Genomic DNA, 23,352 nt, shown 5'->3' with positions numbered 1-23,352 from the left:
TTATAATTCAATTTTATATAATGTCAATATTGTTTTTATTGAAAGAAATTAAAAATACACCATTTTACTGGCATATATCAATTCCTTCAATAAATTTATTTTTATACCTAAAATAAATGTTGCGAAATGTCTTAGTTTCATATAAGCATTATGTTCATAATAATCTGGTTATGGTTTGCTATTTTGGGTGACACATACTGCAAAATTTATATAAAACATTAACTGATGGATGAAGGTAAAACATTGTATATTTAGGTTGTTGCATTAGCCAAGTATGCTCATAATAGATGAACAATACATATCGCACGCGTGTATATTAGGTCCATATACACACACACTTATTTTGATTACCACACATTCAAAATTATTTTATTTTAATTCGACTTCTATTTCGAATTTAGTTTAGTTTCTTCGATTTCCATTTTCGAGAATTTGTTTTTATAGGAAACGCCGTTGTTGTAGTAAGTACTGGCCACAAATACGCACAGCAACATTAATAATGTAAAGTCTTTTATGAGGTTGCCAAGCCCAATATAAATAAAAGCATCTTCATTTTATTTTGACTTTAACTTTTGATTCGTGGAATCATTTTGTAATATTTTTATTTTGGTAATTGTATTTATTTGTATTATAACAATATTTATTAACGATAAGGATATTATACAATAATGATCCTTCGCAGGTTCACCTACGAAACCTTGTTACACTTTTACTCTCTAAATAATCAGTTCGGTCAACTTTGCGAAACAACGTAACACGCAAGGCGTCACAGTGATCACGTCCGAGACCTCACTAAATAATTAATCGGTAGTAGCGACGGCGGTGTGTACAAAGGGCAGGGACGTAATCAATGCGAGTTAATGACTCACATTACTGGGAATTCAAGTTCATTGAACATTTCAGTTCACAATCCCAAGCATGAAGTGGTTCAGCGGTTTACCCGGACTCTCGGTCTAAGGAAATACCGTTGATACTTTCATTGTAGCGCGCGTGCAGCCCAGGACATCTAAGGGCATCACAGACCTGTTATTGCTCAATTCATTATTGCTAGACGCATTTGTCCATTTAAGAAGCTAGTGTCCTTATAATGGGACAAACAACAGGTACGGCTCCACTTACATAAACACATTAACACCAATAAACATTTTACTGCACATGAATGAAGGCTACATAAGCTTCAGCACATAATCTGAGATATCTATTTAATATATTGAGTCTCGTTCGTTATCGAATTACCAGACAATCAACTCACGAACTAAGAACGGCCATGCACCACCACCATAGATTCGAGAAAGAGCTATCAATCTGTCTTACACACTTATGTTCGGACCTGGTAAGTTTTCCCGTGTTGAGTCAAATAGCCCGCAGGCTCACTCTGGTGGTGCCTTCCGTCAATTCCTTTAAGTTTCAGCTTTGCAACCATACTTCCCCGGAGCCAAAAGCTTTGGTTTCCCGGGAAGCGACTGAGAGAGCCATAAAAGTAGCTAACACCAATTGCTAGCTGGCATCGTTTATGGTTAGAACTAGGGGCGGTATCTATCGCCTTCGAACTCTAACTTTCGTTCTTGATTAATGAAAACATTTTGGCAATGCTTTCGCTTAAGTTAGTCTTACGACGGTCCAAGAATTTCACCTCTCGCGTCGTAATACTAATGCCCCAAACTGCTTCTATTAATCATTACCTCTTGATCTGAAACAATGAAAGCAGAACAGAGGTCTTATTTCATTATCCATGCACAGAATATTCAGGCATTTGAAGCCTGCTTAAGCACTCTAATTTGTTCAAAGTAATAGTACCGGCCACAATAACACTCGTTTAGAGCATAGTGCAGGTTTTAAATAGGAGGAAATATGAAAAATACAAGTATTTAATCACATATAAGAACTCCACGGTAATACGCTTACATACATAAAGTATAGTACTAACCACAATGTAAGTTGTACTACCGTATGAAGCACAAGTTCAACTACGAACGTTTAACCGCAACACTTTAATATACGCTATTGGAGCTGGAATTACCGCGGCTGCTGGCACAGACTTGCCCTCCAATTGGTCTTGTTAAAGGATTTAAAGTTACTCATTCCATACAGGCTCGGATATGAGTCTGTATTGTTATTTTTCGTCATACTCCCCGAGCTGGGAGTGGGTAATTTACGCGCCTGCTGTCCTTAGATGTGTAGCCGTTTCTCAGCTCCCTCTCGGAATCGAACCCTGATTCCCGTTACCCGTTGCAACCATGGTATCCTAGATATACCATCAAAAGTTGATAGGGCAGACATTTGAAAGATCTGTCGTCGGTACAAACCATACGATCTGCATGTTACTAGAGTTCAACCAATATACGATCTTGCGATCGCTTGGTTTTAGCCTAATAAAAGCACATGTCCATAAGGTTCATGTTTTAATTGCATGATTAGCTCTAGAATTACCAAGTTATCCAAGTAACTGTTAACGATCTAAGGAACCATAACTGATATAATGAGCCTTTGCCGGTTTCACTTTAATTCGTGTGTACTTAGACATGCATGGTTAATTTTGAGACAAGCATATAACTACTGGCAGGATCAACCAGAATAATGTTTTTCCTTCATATTCATTCATATTTTTGAATCGAAATAAGCAATATAATAGATATATAGATTTTCACTTATATAATTCATGATTTTTATTATATTGAATAAAATTCAATATTTCGCTTTGGGTAAAATTTTAAATATATAAATATAAGTAAAAATCTATTCGATTACGGCATTTTATATAGCATCGTAATCCATATTTTCATTTTAATTTATACTGTTTTACCAATATAAAAGATTTCATATAATATGTAATATATATGTTCTATAATTTATCTTTTATATATACATATTTCATTAAAAATATCATTTTATTTCCAACATACATAATTATTGTATCACACATGTACAATTTTGTTTAACCAATATAAATATAAGTTAATCATTTGCATTTTGAAGATAAATTAAAATTTATCTCTTTCATATATCTCTGGTAATATAACATAAAACCAAGCGCATATGATAATATTTCACATTTATATTAATTTTATATTTCTTTCATAAGAATCCATATTTGTATTATACCGTAACGATATAATATCCAACTATACGGCAGGTAATAAATTAATATTTGCTGCCTCCAAAATTAACGTAATATATGGAAACGATTTGTTATTCTATATATAATAAAACTTGACTTTTGTTTCAACGATATTATCTAAAAGCGTATATTCTATTATCCGCGAGCCAAGTCCCGTGTTCTATAGAACTGAGAAACAATTTGTACGGATAATAATATACTTTATTTATGTAACAATATAACATAATCCGAAATAAATATTTCGAATAATGCGGGAGGTCGGCAACCACTGCCTACTATAGTAGTTTTGAACCCGCTGTCCTCAAAGCGGTATTTTCAATTCCGTTTGCCACCAACATACGGTCTATTCTCTTATATATTAAGAGATTATAGGAACATTTCATTTTTTTCCATTATCATATATAATATGATTATTTTTTTTTATACATATAATAAATATTAATTTTTATATGTTTATTATTTAATTTACTCATATAATTGCCAAATTCATATGATACATAAGTTTTGAACAATATGAGAGGTCGGCAACCATGCCTACCTATAGTAGTTTTTGAACCCTCTGTCGTAATTCCGGTCGTTTACACTACTATACCTCTACTATAATGGCTTTTCTCTATAATCTAAGAGAATATGGGAATATCTCACATTTTTTCCCATATACATATAATAATTAACCATTTCATATGTATATATTTAATTTAATCATATAATTGCCAAAATCATATGAATACATAAGTTTGAACAATATGAGAGGTCGGCAACCACTGCTACTATAGTAGTTTTTGAACCCTCTGTCGTAATTCCGGTCGTTTACACTACTATACCTCTCACTATAATGGATTTTCTCTATAATACTAAGAGAATTGGGAATATTTCAGCATTTTTCCCTTATACATATAATAATTAATCATTTTCATATGTATATTATTTAATTTACTCATACAATTGCCAAATCATATGAATACATAAGTTTGAACAATATGAGAGGTCGGCAACCACTGCCTACCTATAGTAGTTTTTGAACCCTCTGTCGTAATTCCGGTCGTTTACACTACTATACCCTCTCACTTAAATGGCTTTTCTCTATAATACTAAGAGAATATGGGAATATCTCAGCATTTTTTCCCATATACATATAATAATTAACCATTTTCATATGTATATTATTTAATTTAATCATATAATTGCCAAAATCATATGAATACATAAGTTTTGAACAATATGAGAGGTCGGCAACCACTGCCTACCTATAGTAGTTTTTGAACCCTCTGTCGTAATTCCGGTCGTTTACACTACTATACCCTCTCATATAATGGATTTTCTCTATAATACTAAGAGAATGTGGAATATTTCAGCATTTTTCCCTTATACATATAATAATTAATCATTTCATATGTATATTATTTAATTTACTCATACAATTGCCAAAATCATATGAATACATAAGTTTGAACAATATGAGAGGTCGGCAACCACTGCCTACCTATAGTAGTTTTTGAACCCTCTGTCGTAATTCCGGTGGTTTACACTACTATACCCTCTCACTTAAATGGCTTTTCTCTATAATACTAAGAGAATATGGGAATATCTCTGCATTTTTTCCCATATACATATAATAATTAATCATTTTCGTATGTATATTATTTAATTTACTCATACAATTGCCAAAATCATATGAATACATAAGTTTTGAACAATATGAGAGGTCGGCAACCACTGCCTACCTATAGTAGTTTTTGAACCCTCTGTCGTAATTCCGGTCGTTTACACTACTATACCCTCTCACTTAAATGGCTTTTCTCTATAATACTAAGAGAATATGGGAATATCTCTGCATTTTTCCCATATACATATAATAATTAACCATTTTCATATGTATATTATTTAATTTAATCATATAATTGCCAAAATCATATGAATACATAAGTTTTGAACAATATGAGAGGTCGGCAACCACTGCCTACCTATAGTAGTTTTTGAACCTCTGTCGTAATTCCGGTCGTTTACACTACTATACCTCTCACTATAATGGATTTTCTCTATAATACTAAGAGAATGTGGGAATATTTCAGCATTTTTTCCCTTATACATATAATAATTAATCATTTTCATATGTATATTATTTAATTTACTCATATAATTGCCAAATTCATATGAATACATAAGTTTGAACAATATGAGAGGTCGGCAACCACTGCCTACCTATAGTAGTTTTTGAACCCTCTGTCGTAATTCCGGTCGTTTACACTACTATACCCTCTCACTATAATGGATTTTCTCTATAATACTAAGAGAATGTGGGAATATTTCAGCATTTTTTCCCTTATACATATAATAATTAATCATTTTCATATGTATATTATTTAATTTACTCATACAATTGCCAAAATCATATGAATACATAAGTTTTGAACAATATGAGAGGTCGGCAACCACTGCTACCTATAGTAGTTTTGAACCCTCTGTCGTAATTCCGGTCGTTACACTACTATACCCTCTCACTTAAATGGCTTTTCTCTATAATACTAAGAGAATATGGGAATATCTTAGCATTTTTTCCCATATACATATAATAATTAACCATTTTCATATGTATATTTTTTAATTTACTCATATAATTGCCAAAATCATATAAATACATAAGTTTGAACAATATCAGAGGTCGGCAACGGTCTTTCCTCTATAATACTAAGATAATATGGGAATATTTCATCATTTTTTCCCTTATACATATAATAATTAATCATTTTCATATGTATATTATTTAATTTACTCGTATAATTGTCAAAATCCTATGAACACATAAAGAATACAATATGAGAGGTCGGCGCAACCATAATATAGTAGTTGATGACGAGGTGTTTGGCAACTTGACACAATCCATTAAAGTCTTTATATTAATTATATGAAAGGGACAATATCATATGCGTCACTAAATTGATGACGAGGTGTTTGGCAACTTGATACAATTCTTTAAAGTCTTTATATCAAAAATTATATGATAGGGACAATATCATATGCGTCACTAAATTGATGACGAGGTGTTTGGCAACTTGACACAATTCATTAGAGTCTGTATATTAATTATATGATAGGGACAATATCATATGCGTCACTAAATTGATGACGAGGTGTTTGGCAACTTGATACAATTCTTTAAAGTCTTTATATCAAAAATTATATAATAAGGACAATATCATATGCGTCACTAAATTGATGACGAGGTGTTTGGCAACTTGACACAATCCATTAAAGTCTTTATATTAATTATATGATAGGGACAATATCATATGCGTCACTAAATTGATGACGAGGTGTTTGGCAACTTGATACAATTCTTTAAAGTCTATATATCAAAAATTATATGATAGGGACAATATCATATGCGTCACTAAATTGATGACGAGGTGTTTGGCAACTTGACACAATTCATTAAAGTCTGTATATTAATTATATGATAGGGACAATATCATATGCGTCACTAAATTGATGACGAGGTGTTTGGCAACTTGATACAATTCTTTAAAGTCTTTATATCAAAAATTATATGATAAGGACAATATCATATGCGTCACTAAATTGATGACGAGGTGTTTGGCAACTTGACACAATCCATTAAAGTCTTTATATTAATTATATGATAGGGACAATATCATATGCGTCACTAAATTGATGACGAGGTGTTTGGCAACTTGATACAATTCTTTAAAGTCTTTATATCAAAAATTATATGATAAGGACAATATCATATGCGTCACTAAATTGATGACGAGGTGTTTGGCAACTTGACACAATTCATTAAGTCTTTATATTAATTATATGATAGGGACAATATCATATGCGTCACTAAATTGATGACGAGGTGTTTGGCAACTTGACACAATCCATTAAAGTCTTTATATTAATTATATGATAGGACAATATCATATGCGTCACTAAATTGATGACGAGGTGTTTGGCAACTTGATTCAATTCTTTAAAGTCTTTATATCAAAAATTATATGATAAGGACAATATCATATGCGTCACTAAATTGATGACGAGGTGTTTGGCAACTTGACACAATTCATTAAAGTCTGTATATTAATTATATGATAGGGACAATATCATATGCGTCACTAAATTGATGACGAGGTGTTTGGCAACTTGATACAATTCTTTAAAGTCTTTATATCAAAAATTATATGATAGGGACAATATCATATGCGTCACTAAATTGATGACGAGGTGTTTGGCAACTTGACACAATTCATTAAAGTCTTTATATTAATTATATGATAGGGACAATATCATATGCGTCACTAAATTGATGACGAGGTGTTTGGCAACTTGACACATCATTAAAGTCTTTATATTAATTATATGATAGGGACAATATCATATGCGTCACTAAATTGATGAGAGTCGCGATCGAACACTCGACGAGTGCAGACGTGCCTGCGGATCGACAGCAAATTGTTAGCAATTGTTAGCAAATTGTTCACAGTTGTAAGTCCCGTTACTTGTGCCCAGCCACTTCGCGTCGCGTGATCTTGTCGCGCGTTTTGATTGGCCCAGCCAACGTACCTAACGTAGTTCGCACTAACACCATCGCACACCCGAGTGTGCGTGTTATCAGCGCAAAAAACCCAGTGCTCGAAGCAGCGGTATAATTGCAAAGCAGCAGCCACGTGCTGCCTGGCTCACCGGCTTACGGTGCCCAGCTTCCCCCCCCCCCCCCCTCCTCACTCCTTATCAACTTTGGAGAAGATGGACTGGCAGGCCCCCCGCGCACCCACAAGCTTGGAACAACACCACGCAAAAAGGCTCTGAGAACACGCAAGAGCAGCTCCAGCAGCGAGGGAAGCACCTCGCATACAGAGCCGGGCGAGATAAAGCGAAAACCGGCAAAGAAAGCACAGGGAGAGGAGCTGGAAGATAAGCCAAGCACTAGCGCAGCTCTGCGCAAGAAGCTCGCCAACAACGCCTTCGCTTTACTCTCGACCGAAGAAGACGAGTACGACCAAGAGAGCTCTGATGACGAACCCGGACCTAAAGACGATTCCAAGCCCAAGACCCCCGAGAAACCAAAGCCCACCCCGAAGACCATCAAGCCACCTCCGATTTTTATCCCCGATGTGACCAACATCTCGGCACTCGTCAAGATGATCACGACTCTTGTAGGCCCGAAGAACAATTTTACCTACAAGACCGTGAATGGCAACAACGTACGTGTCATGATGCCGGACAAAGAGTCCTATACAGCTCTGCGTCTCCAACTTGTGGCCCAAAACAAGAGGCATCGGACTTTCCAGCCGAAAGATGAACGTGCATACAAGGTTGTCATCAAAGGACTCCACCACTCCACCGATCGTGAGGAAATCATTGAAGACCTTCGCAGACAAGGGCACGCTGTTAGAGATCTGCACAATCCCATTGGCAGAAGAACTAAAGAACCGCTGGGAATATTCTTCGCCAACCTGGAGCCTTCCAGCAACAACAAAGACGTCTACCAAGTCAAGCGGATCTGCAGGTCGGTAGTAACCATTGAACCGCCGCAGAAGTTCAACGACGTGCCTCAATGCTTCAGGTGCCAAGGATTCGGTCATACACAGCGTTACTGCTTCCTGGAATACCGATGTGTAAAGTGTGGAGGCCCTCACGAATCGAGGGCATGTGAGAAGAGGGAGGACGACAAAGCGTGCTGCTTCCACTGCCAGGCGGACCATCCTGCGTCTTTCAAGGATGCCCTGCATACAAAAGGGCCAAAGCACTCGCTGCTCCGAAAACAAGGCCCGTCGCTAATGCTAACAAGGCGCCGCCCGTGGCATCACCAAACGTCACCTCTGGCAGGAGCTACCGAGACGCCCTCAACGGAGTGCACGCAGCACCGCAGAATCCCACAACCCCAGTCCAAACCCAAACAGAAACCCCACACTCCGGTCAGATAGAAGCGATGTTCGCTCGCATGGAAGGAATGATGGAAAGGATGATGGAGCGCATGTTCACCCAGATGACACAGCTGGTGGCCACCATTCTCAACAGCAAGTCATGCAACTAAAGCTCCACCTAGTCGTCTGGAATGCGAACGGCCTGCAGAACAGCAAGGCCATAGTCGAGCACCATCTGAAGACCCACCAGATCGATATCCTACTCGTAGCCGAAACCCACTTCTCCCCCAGATCCCACTTTAATATCAGCGGATATGACCTCATCCATGCAGACCATCCTTCTGGCAGAGCACGCGGTGGAGCAGCCATCCTCATCAGGAGCGGTATTCAATACCTAGAGCTGCCCGCGTTTCAGCAAGACTGGGCACAATGTCCTGTCATCAGGATTGTCAGCCCGCAAGGAGATTTAGACATTGGAGCGGTCTACTTTCCCCCCAGATACCGCATAACAGCATCTCACCTCAGTGAGTTCTTCGAGCATTTTGGGCCCCGCTTCATAGCAGCTGGAGATTATAACGCCAAACATTCTTGGTGGGGATCGCGCGCCAACAACCCCAAAGGGAAAACTCTGTTTGGGTACCTGCAACGCCACCGACTGGACTGCCACTCCACTGGCGAGCCCACTCATGGCCAACGAATCCCCTCAAGACTCCAGACCTACTGGACTTTGCTGTGTCGAAGGCATAGGGCATGCGAAGATCAGCTGCACAACAAATGCTGATCTCCTGTCAGACCACTGTGCAATAAACGTGCTAATCAACACGCCAGTCCTCAGGAAAACCCCGCTCAGAAGGCTCACTGGAAAATATACCGACGCCGCCAAGTTCGCGTCCTGGATGCTCTCCACCGTCAATCCGAACCCCATCCTCAACACACCCAGGAACATTGATGAAGCTATCGGGAATCTACCAGGCAGATGCAAAACGCTGCGGAATTCGCAAGCCACCGCCACCAAAGACTGCGAGAACACCTAGCAGGGACCTCCACCTCTGGTCCCCGGAAATTGCGGCACTCGTGACTGAGAAGAGGCGTCTCAGGAGAGTTTGGTTCTTGACGCGCATCCAAGAGACAAAACAGCGCTCAATCACGCCACAAAGGAGTTGAAGGACAAGATCTCCAGCCTACGCCAGGACTCCTTCCTCAGATTCCTCGAGGAACTCTCTCCCGGGGACCCAGACCACAATCTGTGAACGTCCCCCGCCACATTAAACGACCAGCCAAAAAGGTTTCCGCAGTGCGCAAAGCAGATGGATCCTGGTGCCTTTCGGATGCTGAAAGAGCAGAAGCTTTCGCCGAACACCTTTACAACGCCTTCTCTCCGTTCGACTGCTGCACTGCCGAAGAACATGCTGAAACAGCCCGGTTTCTCAATAGCCCAAGCTCTCCCGGTCCCCCGTTGGAACCAGTCGACCCTGAGGAAGTGCGCAGGAGATTGCTCTACTGAAGAACAACAAATCTCCAGGCCTGGATCGTATAGATGCGGCGGCCCTAAAAATGCTCCCATCCCGCTGCACACAAATGCTGGCCAGCATTTACAACAGCTGCTTCCGGCTAGGGTACTTCCCGGAGGAGTGGAAAAGAGCAGAGGTTATTGTCCTCCTCAAGCCTGGTAAGCCTGAAGCCAATCTCGCCTCCTATCGTCCGATTAGTTTGCTGGCAATCCTCTCCAAAATACTCGAAAGAGTATTTTTGCGCAGAGTATTGCCAGTACTGGATGAGGCTGGTTTGATCCCCGATCACCAGTTTGGCTTCAGGCGCTCCCACGGAACACCAGAGCAATGCCACCGGCTAGTCGAACGGATCCTCGAGGCATTCGAGCAAAAGAAATACTGCTGCGCTGTAATGCTCGACGTGAAGCAGGCATTCGACAGAGTTTGGCATCCTGGACTCCTCCATAAACTCAAATCCTACCTCCCAAGCCCCCATTTTACCTCCTCAAATCCTACACTGAGGGAAGAGCATTCCAAGTCAGATGCGGAAGTGCAATAAGCCTACCCAGAATGATCAGAGCTGGAGTTCCGCAAGGCAGTGTGCCGACCAATACTGTACACCCTTTACACCGCAGACCTTCCATAATCCCTCCAGGAACTAACTATAGCGACTTATGCAGATGACACGGCTTTCCTCGCCTCCTCATCCGACCACGAGAAGCCTCCGAACAATCCAAAGGCAAATGGACGCGCTACATCCCTGGCTCAGCAGGTGGAACATCGTAGTGAACGCGGAAAAATCTACCCAAACAACATTTGCACTAAGGAGAGGAGACTGCCCACCGGTCACGCTAAACGGAGTCATCATTCCCAACGCACCCGCACCCAAGTACCTAGGACTTACCTGGACCGCAGGCTCACTTGGGTCCCCACATCGTCAGCAAACGCATACAGGCCGATGCGCGTCTGAGGCAGATGCATTGGCTTATTGGGAGAGGGTCCAAGCTAAGGCAGAACCACAAATCTGGTGACAAGGCAATTATCAAGCCCATCTGACTACGGGATACAGCTATGGGCACGGCAAGCCACACGAATCGCCTGCGTATACAGCGGTTCAGAATAGGTGCTTAGAATTGCCTGTAATCGCATCCCTACACAGAATGTCGCTACATAGGGAACTGGAATCCCACAACGATGAAATCTCCAGCTCAGCGAGGATACCCTGAAAAGGCTCGAAACCACCTAACCACCTGCCACCAACCTGTTAACAATAGCAAACAGCAGACCTCATGAGGAGAAACCCCTCGATTCCACAACATAACAACAATATAACCCGCCAAAACATACATAGTATCCTTAAGCTAATTCCCGCAACCATTTAATTATGTCCACTAGGAAGATTTAAATAAATAAACGCACAAAAAAAAAAAAAAAAAAAAAAAAAAAAAAACTAAATTATGACGAGGTGTTTGGCTACAGGAAAATCATTTATTTTCGAATCATCAAGCAAAGGATAAGCTTCAGTGATCGCAGTATGGCAGCTGCTCAACCACTTACAACACCTTGCCTGTTACAAAAGTCGTTTACAATTGATCTAGGCTTTGTCATGTATAAATAATGCTTTTATATGTAACTAGCGCGGCATCAGGTGATCGAAGATCCTCCTAATTTACTATGTTACAAATTACATTGGCATCCATCCATTGTCGTTAAAAATAAATTATAAACTTAAATGGTTTAGAAGCCATACAATGCAAATTGCCCCTTATTTATCATTGCAGTCCAGCACGGAACACCTAGAGGCGTTCAGGCATAATCCAACGGACGTAGCGTCATACCACTGTTCGCTCGAACAAGTATTGTGCATTGTCCGTACCTGCGGTCCTCTCGTACTACGCAGGAATGCTGTGCACAACGTTTTGTCATTAGTAGGGTAAAATAACCTGTCTCACGACGGTCTAAACCAGCTCACGTTCCTTGCATGGGTGAACAATCCAACGCTTGGTGAATTTTGCTTCACAATGATAGGAAGAGCGACATCGAAGATCAAAAAGCGACGTCGCTATGAACGCTTGGCCGCACAAGCCAGTTATCCCTATGGTAACTTTCTGACACCTCTTGTTAAAAACTCTTAAACCAAAAGGATCGATAGGCCGAGCTTTTGCTGTCCCTGTGTGTACTGAACACCGAGATCAAGTCAGCATTGCCCTTTTGCTCTATGTGTGGTTTCTGTCCGCACTGAGCTGGCCTTGGACACCTCCGTTATTATTTGAGAGATGTACCGCCCCAGTCAACTCCTACTGGCAATGTCCTTGAATTGGATCATACCTGAGTAATTGGAGTTATACCAATTTCAAATCAAAATACATAAATGCATCGTTTATAAAGAATTTGTTTGCATATATAACAAACTCGTGATACTTTGATCAAAAGCTTGCATCAAAACCCAATACCATAAAATAAATAAATATCCGTATAATGGTAGGAAATGATACACGTTCCATTTAATCAAGTAGTAGGAAACAATAGAGTATGGTATTTCATTGACGATACCAACCGAGGTCTATATCTCCCACTATTTACACCTCTTATGTCTCCTTACACTGCCAGATTAGAGTCAAGCTCAAAAGGGTCTTCTTTCCCCGCTAATTATTCCAAGCCCGTTCCCTTGGCTGTGGTTTCGCTAGATAGTAGATAGGGACAGTAGGAATCTCGTTAATCCATTCATGCCGTCACTAATTAGATGACGAGGCATTTGGCTATTTTTTTTTTTTTTGATCGCGGAGGTATGGAAATCTATCGAAAGATACTAGGTCTGTCAACACTTCAGTTTCCTAGCATGCACGATTCATTGCTCTATCTGAACCGAAGTTGCAACGCCTACGTACTAAAACCATCCTCATAGCCAATTTATATATTACATTATTTGCGATGTTATGCCTTTATTGATGTTATGCCAAGACAGCAAGCAAATGTTTTGAACCAAAACGTTTTAGCTAAGTCCAATCTCGGGAAAACCCGCTCAGGTACATGAACTGTTTAAAACAACCGAGACTGCCTCTCATAACCTGGACGCTAATGATATGACTATCATATTTGCTGAGGAGACCCTTCGCTATCAATCTTTTAACGGATTGACCACTCCAGATCCCCCTCCAGTTCAGGGTGGCAGAATGGAATTCAATGTCACCTGCGGCTTCGAATCTGCGACGCAACTCAGTTCGTATGTCCGGTCTGTCGTATCTATTGATTTTGCGCTGGTGTGCATCATCCATAGAGTGTCCGTCTGTCACAATTTGTATGTCGATCAATCAATGTGATTTTCGTAGTGCCACCAGGTCTGGTTTTTAAGACCGGATTCGCACTGCAGACTTGTTCAACAATGACTACGCAGCCTCTCTCCTCAAGTCCCCGCTTGATTCGATTTACTACGCAGTTGTGTCTAGCTATGCGCCCCATGCGATGGTAACATTTTTGCATAATATGGTTTGTTGTTTCGGGAGCGTCACATCCTGCACGACACGTCGTTCCAATTCGTGCCTTCCCCTTGTAGTACGAGACTTCGTGGTAGGGCATTTATCCGCAGACGAATACCGTCTATATATTCCTTCCTGTTAGTAAACGCGTGGGTTGATTAACCCACCGTGTTGCGGGCCCAATGGCCTGCTTCACGGAGTCCGCTACCATCAACTGAGAGGTACAATTTGTTCGCCCAATATTTTCTATTGCCGGACGCGATAACAATTCATTTTGTTCTGCTAATAATCTATCTCGGGCCGTTGTTTTTCTGCTTCGAGAAAGAGCTGGCTACCTCGTTTTGCGTGAGGTGAGGCCATTTATATTATCAAACGTCTTAGCCTTAACATTGGAGCTACCCATCTAGTGATGGAATTCCGAGACCTCCACTTTTTGGGGGTGCGTGAATGAATGCTATCGGTATATCCAGCGAAGATTTAGCCATCTTCGCCATAGTATCGTATTAGTTTGTCAGTTTTCGTAGGAGCTATCGCCACTCCCAAGGGCTAACTTGTGATAGAGCTGTGGGATAAGGACAGTCCTAAGGGCGAACATCCTCTGTTGTGGTTTGAGGGGGGCCTTTGTCAATCTTTGTAGCTTCGGACCAATGTCCTCGGCCGGATTGCATCGAACCCTCCCGGTTGCAGTGAAGTTGATGCCTAAGTACTTCCACTCGTCCGTTCGCTTCAATGATGGAATCTCCCTTGAGCCTACGTAAAAGCTCTGTGCCTCTAGCACGGTACACTTCTGTTTCGGCTGGCCCTTAATGCCAACGTAAAACATTTGTCGGATTAAGTTTGAGGCGACGAGAGATAGAAAATCCAACGTTCTGTCCAACAATACTTGAAGTCCCATTCGAGTTTCAGCAAATAGTACAAATCATCTGCAAACGCGGCCGCGTTAGTAATGGCATTTCCGACTCTGGCACCAATTTCGCTGGGTAGGTTTCTAAGTAACCTGTCCATTACCAAGTTAAATAGAATAGGAGACAAAGGGTCACCCTGCTTCACTCCTCTAGCAGGGACGAATTCCTCTGAACTCCAACCGTCCCCATTGAGACTGGTACCGCCACCCTCGTACGTATTCTGTACGTAGTCAACGAAGCCCTTTGGCGCACCATAAGCACGTAAGGTGTCATATATAGATGCATGCGATAAAGAATCGAATGCCTTGCTTACATCTAAATTTGCAATGTAGCAAGATCTAAAGTGCTTATGGCTATGCCTCAAGACTAAGTCAACTATCGTCGCGTTATCGGACATCCGTCGGTAGGTAAGAAGCCCCGCTGGCGCGGGTCCAATTGATTGATGAGTTCAACCGGGTTGCCAATATTGCATTTAGCTGTCTTACCAGGACTGAAGGCACCGATATTGGACGAAAGTCTTGCGGTCGCTTCGCCGTCACCGTCTTCGGGATGAAGACGGTTCTGGCCAGTCGGATAGAGTGTGGTAGATTGCCGCACCATAGAATTAGGTTCATTATTCGTAACATAATACCTGACGGCACTCCCTGGCTGTTTTTGGAGTTATCCGTCAGGCCCCGGAGAGAAGATAATGAGATTCTTGATGCCCGAAGGTCGTGCTCTGTAATAGCAGACCAAACCCTCTCAAGCGAGTGATCCATTTGTATCACTTCTCTACTGCAAGAGCTTGGGCTAGCTGAGTCATTACTTCTCTCCAGTAAGGAACCATTACTTCTTGGCTTGGCATTACCGACTCATCAGTTCCATTTAGCAAGGACTTGATGCATCTTCCTTTATGCTTATCCCAGTTACGCTGGACGACAGCATACTGCTGCCTTCTGCTTTCTCTCCTATTTCGAGGCCTCCGAGGAGGTCTCGTCAGAGTGTGACGTACACCCTGTGCCGGAAAAATTCCTAGGAGATATAGCGATAAGCATTGGAGAGTGGTTTCCTTTCCCTCGAGCTCTGCCCTGTCAATGATCGTTTGTAGCTCTTGGGCTCTCCATTTGGAATGGCATTCTACGGGGCTATACCCACGCAGTGTCCGCAAATTTCCCTGTTCGACTGTTCGAAGGGTGTGATTGGAGTTGTTTCTGATGTTGTTACTTGGTGGTTTTGCTCACTTCTACTAGGGCGGCGCCTTATGGTTAGATTTGCAACTTCCGGGACGAGAGCTGATTGCCTTCTTATCTGCTCTATTTTCTCCTTATAATCGCCCCTTTGTCTTAGCTTTTTGATGGCTTCGACGCTGCGGTTTGGCAAAATACACCCTAGTTGCTTGTTTATTGTTTATGTCCATTTGCTGGTGAGCTCAACCTCCTTTCTCGCCATCATCCACTTCTCTTCCTCACTCCAATCTTGCCTTTATATCGACACGTGACGTTCTTCATCAAGTTCGTCTGGGTGCCGAGATCGCATGTGAACACCGAGTCCTCTCTTGCTGTTAAAGGACCGGCCACATACTGTGCAGGGTACCCTAGATAGAGTAGCCGCTGCGTTTGGTTCATATTGGTCCTCCGGAAGATGTCCACGGAGGGTCGGGTCGTCATCAGATTGCGTAAATTGCTCCGAGGCTCGTTATTTCTATTTGTAGTTCCAATATGAATAAATTTCTCTGGGAACCAACCCATCGAAAAGTTTTGCCGCTCAAATTAGCTGCTAACAAGTTTAGCATTACCGGGGGACCACACGAGGAGGTTTTGAGTCGACTTGAGTAAGGAGAGACTTGTGAGTTACAGAGTAAAATTCCCCTTCCGCACACCATATGATATGACTTACGAATTACAGAAAAATACTCCCCCTCTGCTCGCAATTACCCTGACCCCTTGAGAGTCATAGTTATCCCCCGTGACCCGCTTACTTGAATTTCTTCACTTTGACATTCAGAGCACTGGGCAGAAATCACATTGTGTCAACACCCGCTAGGGCCATCACAATGCTTTGTTTTAATTAGACAGTCGGATTCCCCAAGTCCGTGCCAGTTCTGAATTGATTGTTAATTGATAATCGTTATAATTGATAAGAACTAATTGGTTTAACCCAAATAGTATTCTTAAAAATTTTAGCAAGAAAGTTCCACAATTGGCTACGTAACTAAACTATCCGGGGAACAAGTAACTAACATAATGCTAGAAACTCTATTTACCCAGAACGAGCACATAAACCATGTTATTGTTTCCCCAATCAAGCCCGACTATCTCAATCTTCAGAGCCAATCCTTATCCCGAAGTTACGGATCTAATTTGCCGACTTCCCTTACCTACATTATTCTATCGACTAGAGACTCTTCACCTTGGAGACCAGCTGCGGATATTGGTACGGCCTGTTGAGAAGTTTGCGTGTCCCCACCATAAATTTTCAAGGTCCGAGGAGAAAATATCGACACAACAGTATATGTCATGCTCTTCTAGCCATCTACCATATCTCTCTGCGAAAGACTTCCATGGTAGTACGGCTATAAAACAGAAAAGAAAACTCTTCCGATATCTCTCGACGGCTTCTTTATGGTCGTTCCTGTTGCCAGGATGAGCACGAGGCCCATATTTAATAACAAACGGATACTCAACAGGTTACGGAATTGGAACCGTATTCCCTTTCGTTCAAAATTATTCAAGTGTATTATATTCGCTTTGTTTATATAGTTAGGCATTTTTGTTTTACTTGAAAATTTTCGGCTTTCGCCTTGAACTTAGGACCGACTAACTCGTGATCAACCACTGTTCACACGAAACCCTTCTCCACTTCAGTCCTCCAAGGTCTCATTCGATTATTTGCTACTACCACCAAGATCTGTACCAATGGCAGCTCCATGCAGGCTTACGCCAACACTTCTACGCATACCATTGTACCTTCCTACTCACTAAAGTTTCAAAATTTATATCACAAGTAATATAAATCATCTACTTTAGCGGTAATGTATAGGTATACAACTTAAGCGCCATCCATTTTAAAGGGCTAGTTGCTTCGGCAGGTGAGTTGTTACACACTCCTTAGCGGATTTCGACTTCATGATCACCGTCCTGCTGTTTTAAAGCAACCAACGCCTTTCATGGTATCTGCATGAGTTGTTATTTGGGCACCGTAACATTACGTTTGGTTATCCCACAGCGCCAGTTCTGCTTACCAAAAGTGGCCCACTGGGCACATTATATCATAACCTTGAACTTCATATCAAGAAAGTTAAGGTTCTTACCCATTTAAAGTTTGAGAATAGGTTAAGATCGTTTCGAACCCTAAGGCCTCTAATCATTCGCTTTACAGATAAGATTATTTTATATAATATTAAAATGCACCAGCTATCCTGAGGGAAACTTCGGAAGGAACCAGCTACTAGATGGTTCGATTGGTCTTTCGCCCCTATACTCAATTCTGACAATCGATTTGCACGTCAGAACTGTTTCGGTCTTCCATCAGGGTTTCCCCTGACTTCAACCTGATCAAGTATAGTTCACCATTTTCGGGTCACAGCATATATGCTCAAGGTACGTTCCAGTTAGAGGCATAAATAATATAAATATACATTATACATAACTATATAGAACGCCCCGGGATTGTGTTAATTAGCTATAAATAGCTAAAAAACTAATCCCATTATTAGTCAAGTTAATTACGCTATTAGGTTTACATCCCAATAACTTGCACATATGTTAGACTCCTTGGTCCGTGTTTCAAGACGGGTCCCGAAGGTATCCTGAATCTTTCGCATTGTTAAATCATACAAGAGCATATAATAAACACAAAAATCAATGATAATTATGCCATTATATAATTCCGAAAATTAACGCTCTGTAATAATATAAATCTATCAGCACTTTATCAAATTAATAACATTTATTCTGTGTTAAAATGCAAGCAATTTAATTGGAATAAACTATAAGTTATATTTTATGATAAATTTGGGATATGCTAATAGATTACAATGTCCTTATATGGAAAAAATGCACATTATTCTTAATATATTATTTAAATATTACAATTTTAATGATGAATTTTCCATAACGGATATTCAGGTTCATCGGGCTTAACCTCTAAGCAGTTTCACGTACTGTTTAACTCTCTATTCAGAGTTCTTTTCAACTTTCCCTCACGGTACTTGTTTACTATCGGTCTCATGGTTATATTTAGTTTTAGATGGAGTTTACCACCCACTTAGTGCTGCACTATCAAGCAACACGACTCTTTGGAAACATCATCTAGCAATCATTAACGTTATACGGGCCTGGCACCCTCTATGGGTAAATGGCCTCATTTAAGAAGGACTTAAATCATTAATTTCTCATACTAGAATATTGACGCTCCATACACTGCATCTCACATTTGCCATATAGACAAAGTGACTTAGTGCTGAACTGTTTTCTTTTCGCTCGCCGCTACTAAGAAAATCCTTGTTAGTTTCTTTTCCTCCCTAATTAATATGCTTAAATTCAGGGGGTAGTCCCATATGAGTTGAGGTTGTATATATAACTATATTTTGCCATAAATTCTTTATATATAAATGATAAAACAATCAATTAAATTCGTTATAAATAGTTCCAATAGTTCTTGTAAGCAAAGTCATTTTTATCCATTTAACGAACCAACGAAGAATAATAACAAAACCAAGATTTTTCTTTTTCCGAATCATTAATAAGAGACAATTCTAGATGAAAAATATTTCAATTTTTTATGCTAGACATTTCTCAGTATTATTTGATTGAAAAAGAAAATATTTCTCTTCGTTTTTCACATTCAAATGTGAGATAATGTTTTTCATTTCTTTTTTAATATTATGAATAAAATCATTATTTAATCCAATAATATACCATATGCTTATAAAAAATTTATAAACAACTTAATTAGCATAGTCTTACAACCCTCAAACCATATGTAGTCCAAGCAGCACTATAAAATTAATTAAAGTACATAACAGCATGGACTGCGATATGCGTTCAAAATGTCGATGTTCATGTGTCTGCAGTTCACACGATGACGCACAGTTTGCTGCGTTCTTCATCGACCCATGAGCCGAGTGATCCACCGCTTAGAGTTTTATAATTCAATTTTATATAATGTCAATATTGTTTTTATTGAAAGAATTAAAAATACACCATTTTACTGGCATATATCAATTCCTTCAATAAATTTATTTTTATACCTAAAATAAATGTTGCGAAATGTCTTAGTTTCATATAAGCATTATGTATCATAATAATCTGGTTATGGTTTGCTATTTTGGGTGACACATACTGCAAAATTTATATAAAACATTAACCTGATGGATGACAGGTACAAACATTGTATATTTTAGGTTGTTGCATTAGCCACGTATGCTCATAACATAGATGAACAATACATATTCGCAACGCGTGTATATTATGGTCCATATACACACACACTTATTTTGATTACCACACATTCAAAATTATTTTTATTTTAATTCGACTTCTACTTTCGAATTTAGTTTAGTTTCTTCGATTTCCATTTTCGAGAATTTGTTTTTATAGGAAACGCCGTTGTTGTAGTAAGTACTGCCACAAATACGCACAGCAACATTAATAATGTTAAAGTCTTTTTATGAGGTTGCCAAGCCCCACATATAAAATAAAAGCCATCTTCATTTTATTTTGACTTTAACTTTTGATTCCGTGGAATCATTTTGTAATATTTTTATTTTGGTAAATTGTATTTATTTGTATTATAACAAATATTTATTAACGATAAGGATATTATACAATAATGATCCTTCCGCAGGTTCACCTACGGAAACCTTGTTACGACTTTTACTTCTCTAAATAATCAAGTTCGGTCAACTTTTGCGAAACAACCGTAACACGCAAGGCGTCACAGTGATCACGTCCGGAGACCTCACTAAATAATTCAATCGGTAGTAGCGACGGGCGGTGTGTACAAAGGGCAGGGACGTAATCAATGCGAGTTAATGACTCACACTTACTGGGAATTCCAAGTTCATGTGAACAGTTTCAGTTCACAATCCCAAGCATGAAAGTGGTTCAGCGGTTTACCCGGACCTCTCGGTCTAGGAAATACACGTTGATACTTTCATTGTAGCGCGCGTGCAGCCCAGGACATCTAAGGGCAATCACAGACCTGTTATTGCTCAATCTCATTATTGCTAGACGCAATTTGTCCATTTAAGAAGCTAGTGTCCTTATAATGGGACAAACCAAAGGTACGGCTCACTTACATAAACACTTCAAACACAATAAACATTTTACTGCCACCATGAATGAAGGCTACATAAGCTTCAGCACCATAATCCTGAGATATCTATTTAATATATTTGAGTCTCGTTCGTTATCGGAATTAACCAGACAAATCACTCCACGAACTAAGAACGGCCATGCACCACCACCCATAGATTCGAGAAAGAGCTATCAATCTGTCTTACACACTTATGTTCGGACCTGGTAAGTTTTCCCGTGTTGAGTCAAATTAAGCCGCAGGCTCCACTCCTGGTGGTGCCTTCCGGTCAATTCCTTTAAGTTTCAGCTTTGCAACCATACTTCCCCCGGAGCCCAAAAGCTTTGGTTTCCCGGGAAGCGACTGAGAGAGCCATAAAAGTAGCTAAACCAATTGCTAGCTGGCATCGTTTATGGTTAGAACTAGGGCGGTATCTGATCGCCTTCGAACCTCTAACTTCGTTCTTGATTATGAAAACATCTTTGGCAAATGCTTTCGCTTAAGTTAGTCTTACGACGGTCCAAGAATTTAACCTCTCGCGTCGTAATACTAATGCCCCCAAACTGCTTTATTAATCATTACCTCTTGATCTGAAAACCAATGAAAGCAGAACAGAGGTCTTATTTCATTATCCCATGCACAGAATATTCAGGCATTTGAAGCCTGCTTTAAGCACTCTAATTTGTTCAAAGTAATAGTACCCGGCCCACAATAACACTCGTTTAAGAGCACTAGTGCAGGTTTTTAAATAGGAGGAACATATGAAAAAATACAAGTATTTAATCACATATAAGAACTCCACCGGTAATACGCTTACATACATAAAGGTATAGTACTAACCACAATTGTAAGTTGTACTACCCGTATGAAGCACAAGTTCAACTACGAACGTTTTAACCGGCAACAACTTTAATATACGCTATTGGAGCTGGAATTACCGGCGGCTGCTGGCACCAGACTTGCCCTCCAATTGGTCCTTGTTAAAGGATTTAAAGTGTACTCATTCCAATTACAGGGCCTCGGATATGAGTCCTGTATTGTTATTTTTCGTCACTACCTCCCCGAGCTGGGAGTGGGTAATTTACGCGCCTGCTGCCTTCCTTAGATGTGGTAGCCGTTTCTCAGGCTCCCTCTCCGGAATCGAACCCTGATTCCCCGTTACCCGTTGCAACCATGGTAGTCCTAGATACTACCATCAAAAGTTGATAGGGCAGGACATTTGAAAGATCTGTCGTCGGTACAAGACCATACGATCTGCATGTTATCTAGAGTTCAACCAATATAACGATCTTGCGATCGCTTGGTTTTAGCCTAATAAAAGCACATGTCCCATAAGGTTCATGTTTTAATTGCATGTATTAGCTCTAGAATTACCACAGTTATCCAAGTAACTGTTAACGATCTAAGGAACCATAACTGATATAATGAGCCTTTTGCGGTTTCACTTTTAATTCGTGTGTACTTAGACATGCATGGCTTAATCTTTGAGACAAGCATATAACTACTGGCAGGATCAACCAGAATAATGTTTTTCCTTCATATTCCATTCATATTTTTTTGAATCGAATAAGCAATATAATAGATATATAGATTTTTCACTTTATATAATTCCATGATTTTTATTATATTGAATAAAATTCAATATTTCGCCTTTGGGTAAAATTTTAAATATATAAATATAAGTAAAAAATCTATTCGATTACGGCCATTTTTATATAGCATTCGTAATCCATATTTTTCATTTTTAATTTATACTTGTTTTACCAATATAACAAGAATTTCATATAATTATTGTAATATATATGTTTCTATAATTTTTATCTTTTTATATATACATATTTCATTATAAAATATCATTTTATTTCCAACATACATAATTATTGTATCCACACATGTACAATTTTTGTTTAACCAATATAAATATTAAGTTAAATCATTTGCATTTTGAAGATAAATTTAAAATTTATCTCTTTTCATATATCTCTCTGGTAATATATAACATAAAACCAAGCGCATATGATAATATTTCCACATTTAATATATAATTTTATATTTCTTTCATAAGAATCCATATTTGTATTATACCGTAACGATATAATAATCCAACTATACGGCAGGTAATAAATTAATATTTGCCTGCCTCCAAAAATTAACGATAATATATGGAAACGATTTGTTATTCTATATATAATAGAAACTTGACTTTTGTTTCAACGA

General features: G+C 39.6%; 3 pseudogenes; all 3 read right to left on the bottom strand.

Moving 5' to 3' along the window:
• Nucleotides 1-11,972: 11,972 nt before the first annotated feature.
• LOC116802941 lies at nt 11,973-19,410 on the bottom strand (annotated as a pseudogene).
• A 421-nt stretch (nt 19,411-19,831) lies between these two features.
• LOC116802939 lies at nt 19,832-19,983 on the bottom strand (annotated as a pseudogene).
• A 685-nt stretch (nt 19,984-20,668) lies between these two features.
• On the bottom strand, nt 20,669-22,659 carry LOC116802940 (annotated as a pseudogene).
• Nucleotides 22,660-23,352: the final 693 nt, after the last annotated feature.

Source organism: Drosophila sechellia, unplaced genomic scaffold (genome assembly GCF_004382195.2).
Source record: "Drosophila sechellia strain sech25 unplaced genomic scaffold, ASM438219v1 U_257, whole genome shotgun sequence".
Classification (NCBI taxonomy): domain Eukaryota; kingdom Metazoa; phylum Arthropoda; class Insecta; order Diptera; family Drosophilidae; genus Drosophila; species Drosophila sechellia.
This window is presented reverse-complemented; position numbering and strand designations above follow the sequence as displayed.